Raw genomic sequence first — 8466 nt, 5'->3', positions numbered from 1 at the left:
ATGGGTTTACAAATCACGTATATGTATTTAATTGAAGCTTCTCTTCTATATATGTTATATATGTGATGCTGTCCTCTCTGTAATTAGTGAGTGTTGTTTAGGGAGGGATTCGTCTCTAATTGCACACTTCAAGCTTGACACTAAATATAGCGACTGAGAGCTGATCAGATGCTTTCTGTGGTTACTCTTCATGCATGTTAAGAGACGGTTAAACGTACTGTATATTTGTAAATGGCAGTAAATGCAAATGTGTGTTATATTTGAAGTATTTAGAGGATGGGTTTTTCCCAAAAGGGTTTTTTATTGTACAGTGTTCGTGCCAGCCACATGAACAAGGCTAGAACGTAGTTTCAATGTAATAGTCAATTAATTGAATAATATTTTATTAAATGGAGCAAAACTGCTAAATATTCTGTATATTTGGTTGTTTTATAGACTGTAAAAACATTTGTGCACTTACATTTATAAGTATAGTCAGTTTGGACTTTCAAGTCATTTTAACTTTGATTTATTTTTATCTTGAGTAGTGATTGTAACTTAAAAAATAAAATAAAGTTGAATTAGCTGAACTTATTCCTATAACTTTATTTTATAAGTTGCAACAACTCATCATCAGTCAAGATAAGAAAATGAAATGACTTGGAATTCCAAATTGAATTTATTTAAAAATGTAATTTTCAGAGTGCAGAGTAGGCAAAGAGATTAACTCATTCCCCACCAGCATTTTTTTTTAAAAGTTGCCTGCCAGCATTTTTTGTGATTTTCACAAAATGCTTTCTAGGAAAAATTTCTTCTATAAATATATAAACATACAAATATATCAAATGAAAGAACACACCCTCTGCTTTCAAACAAACAAAACGGGAAAAAGTTTCATCCTATCTTCATTTGTTTTTTATAATCATAAATACAAAATTTTGAGTAAAAAGCTGAAATAACTGCATTTTTGTAAAGGAATTTTGTTAGAGATCAAATTCAGAACGATTATCAAAACACATGAGTTTAACATTAATTAAATTAGTTTTTGCTTAAGTTTTTTATAAATTGGCCATCTAGTGGAAAATAGCGAAATTACAGATTACCATAAAAACTCGTCAGGAAAGCGTCATTGGCAGGGAAATGTTTTCTCTTAATTGACGAGATAAGTCGTCAATGGCGGGGAAAGAGTTCAATAAAATTGTTTGTAAACCTATTCATTTATGTTTGTTTGTTTTTTGTTAAATTTTCTTTAGCTTTTTTACAACATGATCTTACGGAAAGTCATGTTATAGTCACATAAAATTTGATCAATTTATTTGTGTCCATGACACAAAATTCTGCTTTTCTATATTCCTTCTACATGAATGTATTTTTCGTGAGACTTTCACAAATTTCTTTAAATAGTTTCTCGTGTCCATGGCACAACTTTCTTTTTTTGGGGTTTGCGTTAGGATGTCTAAAGATGGAACAGAAAGTGATTCTAACGCAAAGCGACAATGGTAAGAAAAGAGGAACAAAACAATGAGAAAACAATACATAAAATGAAACGAAAAAGAAAGTCATGTAACGGACGCGAAAAACTATTTATAGAAATTTGTTACGAAAAAGACATTCATGCTCAAGGCACAAAAAAGCTGAATTTCGTGCCATGGACACAAAAAAATTGACAAAACTTTCCGTGAGATCAGTCTGCTTTTTTAGTAAAGTTTACTAACTTTTTTACTTTATTTGTTTATTTACTTAGTCTGAAGGCAGAAAAAACGTTCAGGTTCGCTTTAGCTTACGTTACAGTAAATGCTATGGCGCAGAATCGATCCTGGATTTAAAGCAAAACTTTTGACCGATACAGAAAAACACTGAAAAAAATGATTCATTCAATTTACTCAATTTTTTAAGGTAAGTGGTCAATTTATTTAAGCTACATTTAAACAAAAACATTTTAAATACAAAACAAAAAACTTTTGTTTAAATGTAGCTTAAATAAATTGAATGCGACCACTTACCTTAAAAAATTGAGTAAATTGAATGAATCATTTTTTTGAGTGAACTTTAATGTTTCCAAATATTTCTCCTTCTGCTTTTGGTCCGAAAAACAGCCTCTCAAGTTGTCACATCTTTTGGCTAAAAACAACACCTTCAACAAAAGCTAAAACAACTTGGCTTTGCAAATCAATTCATCCTCCTACTTAACATAACTCATAAAAACAAGTTGAAATTGTTCATTTAATTTCTTCATTTGTTAAGTTAAACTAACATAAAAATATATCTTAATTTGACAAAAAATGTTACAGTGTATTTCATTTATTACAAAATTTTTGCATTGCACTACAACAGATTCTTCCCCCGTCCCGTTTCTGTAGCCAGGGCATTTTTTTTGCGCACATTCAAGAATTCATTTATTGCAATGATGTCCTTCAGTCAGATCTATGACTATAAATGTCTCAACACATGTGGCAAAGCACCAGATCCAACAGAGATGTCCTGCTTCAGTAACTAAAGAGACATGGAGACAATAACACAGAGGTAGAGACGGCCAGGCATCAGGTGATGCTTCGGTCCACAGCTGGAGATCCATAACATCAATAAAGACTTCTTACTGTGGAGAAGATGAGCAAGTCTGGGATGGTACGACGCTGGATCTTCACGCCGGCTTTACCAGCGTGGTGCGCACTTGTAGATTCATTTCATATTCTAATACTGCGCACAGCTGAATGAAACGAGCCGAGAAGGCATTATAACTTTGTTTTTATTGAGAGGCGGCATGAATGAGCTCGCTGTGAGTACAATCGGAGGCTTCTGAGTAACGTGCACGCTCGATCGTTCGAGACAACCCGACCCCAGACTGAGTATTTTAATGCAAACAAGGTCTCTCGGCGCACAAAGAAGCTACATATCTCATACAAAAGACGTCTTGAGTCAGGACAACCTACGCAGTGTTCAATGGCCTGATACAGTCTTGTTTTGTTTGGGCTGCTTTTCACAGCCGGGCGTTCAGCGTGTCGCCGTTTTTCTCTCGTTCCTTATCTCCAGACTGAAGTGCTACTGGCCTAACAATAAGGAATTCACATACAAGCATGTACAGTAAAACGATTTTATAGAGTTAATTGGTTTGTGTATTATTGTATGTGCAACATTTTAAATTTAGTCACTAACCAAGACTATATCCTATATCATATTTTCATCATACTACTACAATGGTGTTCGAATCGCTTTGTTGTTTTCTCACTTTTGTCACTATATGGAATAAATTGGCTAAATGCTTACATTTAAATAGCATTACCTTAAAGGCACACTCCACTTTTTTTGAAAATATTCTCATTTTCCAGATCCACTAGAGTTAAATTGAATATTTTTTACAGTTTTTGAATCCATTCAGCCGATCTACGGGTCTGGCGCTAGCACTTTTAGCATAGCCTAGCATAATCCATTGAATCTGATTAGACCGTTAGCATCGCGCTAAAAATTAACCAAAGCGTTTCAATATTTTTCCTATTTAAAACTTGACTCTGTAGTTACATCGTACTAGGACCGACATAAAATTATAAGTTATGATTTTCTAGGCCGATATGTCTAGGAACTATACTCTCATTCTGGCGTAATAATCAAGGATTTTGCTGATGTAACAGGGCTGCAGCAGGCGTAATGATGTTACGCAGCAGCCGAAAATAGTCCCTTTATTAACTTTCAATGGCAGGGGACTATTTTCGGGCAGTGCGTAACATCATTGCGCCTCCTGCATGTTATGGCATGTTACGGCAGCAAAGTCATAAATTATTATGCCAGAATGAGAGTATAGTTCCTAGCAATATCTGCCTAGAAAATCGTAACTTTTAATTTTCCGTCAGTCTTAGTACACGGTGTAACTAGAGAAGAGTCTAGTTTTAAATAGGAAAAATATTGAAACTCTTTGTTTTTTTTATTTAGCATGATGCTAAATGGTCTAATCAGATTCAATGGATGCTAAGCTATGCTAAAACTGATACCGCCAGATCAGGAGATCGGCTGAATGGATTCCAAAATGGTAAAAATCCAACCCAGTCTCAAGCTATGTCGTGTTATAGTAACGACAATTTTTATTTATTTATTTATGTTTGATGACAAGAATTTTGACTGTTTTTCGTGTCTCTGGAGACTAATGTCTTTTTCGTCCTTCCCAGCACGAATTACTATCAATGGCTGTTCTATCTGTGGCACGACTTTCTTAATCGTGTCATTTTATATTTTGTTTTCTCATCGTTGTTTTCTATTTTTTTACAATTTGCGTTAGAATCACTTTCTGCGACATCCTAACACAAACCCAAACTCTACCCCCAACTCCAGTGGAGAATAGTTTTAAAAGCGGACGAAAAACATGCAGAAACCAATGCATAAAATTACATCCTAACGCAAACCTCGAATCTAACTCTAACCCCAAGTGACAATGATTTAAAAAAAAGAAAGAACGATGAGAAAACAAAATATAAAATGACACGATAAAGAAAGTCGTGCAACGGACGCGAAAAACTATAGAAATTTGTGCGAGTCTTACGAAAAAGACATTGGTGCTCAAAGCACGAAAATTTTTTTATTTCGTGCCATGAACACAAATAAATTGATAAAACTTTCCGTGAGATCAGTCTGTTTACTTTACTAACTTTATTTGTTTGTTTAGTTTAGTCTGAAGGCAGGAAAAAACGCTCAGGTTCGCTTTAGCTCACTTTACAGTAAATGCTATTGCGCAGAATCGATCCTGGATTTAAAGCGAAACTTTTGACCGATACAGAAAAACACTGAAAAAAATGATTCATTCAATTTACTCAATTTTTTAAGGTAAGTGGTCAGAATCAATTTAAGCAAGCTACATTTAAACAAAAAAAAATTAGAATACAAAACTTTTGTTTAAATGTAGCTTAAATAAATTGATTGCGACCACTTACCTTAAAAAATTAAGTAAATTGAATAAATCATTTTTTTTCAGTGAACTTTAATGTTTCCAAATATTTCTCCTTCTGCTTTTGGTCCGACAAACACCCTCCCAAGTTTTCACATCTTTTGGCCCAAAACAACAACTTTAACAAAAGCTAAAACAACTTGGCTTTGCAAATCAATTCAACCTACTACTTTTAACTTAATTTGTGATAAGTTAACATAACTCATAAAAACAAGTTGAAATTGTTCATTTAATTTCTTCATTTGCTAAGTTAAACTAACATAAAAACATACAGAAACCAGTGCATTAAATTACATCCTAACGCAAACCCCGAATCTAACCCTAACCCCAAGCAACAATGATTAAAAAAAAAGGAAAGAACGATGAGAAAACAAAATATAAAATGACACTGTAAAGAAAGTCGTGCAATAGACACAAACAGCCATTGATAGAAATTCGTCCTGGGGAGGACGAAAAAGACATTCGTCTCCAGAGACACGAAAAACAGCGCAAATTCGTGTCATCAAACACGAATAAATTAATCAAAATTTTCATTACTATAACACGACTTGCCTTGAAACTGTGTAGAAAAATCATGTTTAACTCTAGGAGAGCTGAATAATTAGCACATTTTCAAAAAAAGAGTCCCATGGTACATAAATATGGTTTGGTTTACTGTAGTACCATAGTACAATGGCACAAAAAATGGTCCCTAGCTGTCACTGGAGCGGTACCCTTTAAAAAGATGTATACATTTAGTAGTAATATGCACTTTTTAGTATAAGTATGCACCACTGACGCATCATAATTTTTATAATACTGCTTAATGTAGATCTGCTTGTCTTCATTATTATTTTTACTAGGATAAAAAATGTATTTGCAAATAAACTTGTGCTGTTATATATAAGACCTTTTCAATTCAGTCCGGCTCATAGAACAGGATGGCAGTAAGCGATACATGTGCTAGACTAATTCATGATTGTATGTATTGTGAACGGGCTCGCGCCTGGCAGGGCCGTTGTCCCAAATAACTGTGACGCTCCGTGGCACGGCTCATTGTTGCGCGATAACACAGAACCCGGGATGACAGACGCCCCCGCCCCCTGGAAGACCAATCAGATTTCACGTTTCCAGCATATAATTCCCCATGTAGGGGCCATTTATGAGGCATTATGGGAACACTTTAAAATCTCATTAGACGGGACAGCTGCACTTCGCTGCTGCATGCTGCTTTAGCCCTTGCTATTATTGCTGCTGGGGAAATCGCTACCCCCTGTTTTGAGATGAGACCCATTTCGGGAGCTTAAATGAAGCTAATTGTAAGCTTTCGGGGTTGCGTAGTACAGAAAACTGTAATGCCGCAGGCAGTGAAAATGATTTAAGGGAAGTGTTTGTGTATGTACAGTACTTGTATATGACTTGTACTGTATTTACATTGCTTTCATCCACACAGTGCATTTTATCGGTACTGGGAATCAAAATCATGATGTTTTGAGCCAACATTTATTATCTAAACGTAATATTTACAGAAATGTGCTAATTTTTCATTAGCACATAAACAAACATGGTTTCTCCAAAGCGTTGGGCATAGATTTAATGAATCTGATCCGCTGGTGGATTTATAATCTAATATTAACACATTTGCTTCAGTTATGTGCAAGACTTAAAAAAAAACTAATATATAACATTCTGTGTTACTCGTATTTCTTAATCTAATTTGCAATGTGAAGAGTTAAAACCTGGTGAATATTTATGTATTCTGATTCAGTAATATTAAATCAAAAACTTTGACTTGGCAATCGAAAATAATGATAATAATTTCTTCCCTTCCCAAAGGTAAAATCCATATATAACATATATAGTTAGCACAGCCACCGTGTTATTTTTGGCATTATGCAATAATGATGAACTGTGTGCGTGTGTATGTATACATCTTTAAAATAGAATGAAGTTTACATTATATATTCATCTTAATGTGCTGCCAGCGTGTTAGGAAAGACATGGGTTACAGATGGAGGTGAGCACACTGGTGTTCTCTGTTCACACCTGATATTTTTGGACGTCTCTTGTTCCAAATCGCGAAAGGAAAAAGAAGGAAAAAAATGCCGCTGTTTATGTGGAAAGCTCACCGCTCAAATTCGCCTGCCATCCGAGCCGGCGAGGGAGAAGAATTTGGCGAAAGGGTATTTTTAAACCCCAGAGAAACCTCAAAGGCTGTACTTAGAAGAGGTCAGCCGAGGCGATATGGAGGAGCGCCATACAAAAACCTCCCTGGCGGATGATTTTGCCAGAGCGAGTTTGCTGCTGATGTCACTGATGTCAGGCCTACCTGTGAACCCACAATTTACTGTCTACAAAAACCTGTCCAAATGCCATCTTTTGTAAAAATACAGCTTTTCTAGAAGAAATGTAATACTTTTGATTGAAAATATGGTAAAATTTGAGGAAGTGCGACATGTGTCTGGTGACTTATCAGGGGAACTGTCATATTAGGGGAACTATAAAAATGTACGTACTCACCATCATGCCATCCTGGATGTATGTGATTAAAAGAAAAATCCAGATAATTTACTCACCACAATGTCATCCAAAATGTTGATGTCTTTCTTTGTTCAGTCGAGAAGAAATTATGTTTTTTGAGGAAAACATTGCAGGATTTTTCTCATTTTAATGGACTTTAATAGACACCAACAATTAATACTCAACACTTAACAGTTTTTTTTCAACAGAGTTTCAAAGGGCTATAAACAATCCCAAACGAGGCATAAGGGTCTTATCTAGCAAAACGATTGTCATTTTTGACAAGAAAAATAACAAATATACACTTTTAAAGCACAACTTCTCTTTTAGATCCGGTCGTCATGCGCTAGCGTGACCCGACACAATACGTCATCACGTCAAGAGATCACAGAGGACGAACGCGAAACTCCGCCCCAGTGTTTACAAGTGTGTTGAAAGAGGACCGTTCCTACGTTCTTGTATGTCAACTGATACTAATTAATGTCTTTGTGTCAGTTTATTGTTTACAATGGTCCGCAAATGTGCGTTTTATATATGTAATACGTGACCTCCCTACGTCACTACGCATTTACGTTAGGTCGCGCTGGACCGGACCTAAACGAAAAGTTGTGCTTTAAAAGTGTATATTTGTTATTTTTATTGTCAAAAATGACAATCGTTTTGCTCGATAAGACCCTTATGCCTCGTTTGGGATCGTTTATAGTCCTTTGAAACTCCGTTGAAAAAAACTCTTACGTGTTGAGTTAAGTGTTAATTGTTGGTGTCTATTAAAGTCCATCAAAATGAGAAAAATCCTGCAATGCCCTCCCCAAAAAACACTACCTCCCCTCGACTGAACAAAGAAAGACATCAACACCCCGGATGACATGGTGGTGAGCAAACTATCTGGATTTTTTTTAAGAAAATTGAATATTCCTTTAATAATGCTTTATATTTTGAGCTTATTTAAAGGTTCATTGTGTAACTTTTAGTAGAATCTCTTTACAAAAACGCAATATAATTAACATAACTATATTATCAGTGATGTAAAGACCTTACATAATGAACTGTATTGTTTT

General features: G+C 35.1%; 1 long non-coding RNA gene across 1 annotated transcript in view; it reads right to left on the bottom strand.

The window, feature by feature from the left end:
- LOC141359331 (uncharacterized) overlaps positions 1-8466 on the bottom strand; it is a 183745-nt gene that overhangs the window by 65732 nt on the left and 109547 nt on the right. The window lies entirely within an intron of this gene.

This window comes from Misgurnus anguillicaudatus, chromosome 23, assembly GCF_027580225.2.
Source record: "Misgurnus anguillicaudatus chromosome 23, ASM2758022v2, whole genome shotgun sequence".
In the NCBI taxonomy this organism is placed as follows: domain Eukaryota; kingdom Metazoa; phylum Chordata; class Actinopteri; order Cypriniformes; family Cobitidae; genus Misgurnus; species Misgurnus anguillicaudatus.
Note: the sequence above shows the minus strand (reverse complement) of the source record. Positions and strands in the feature narration are given on the sequence as shown.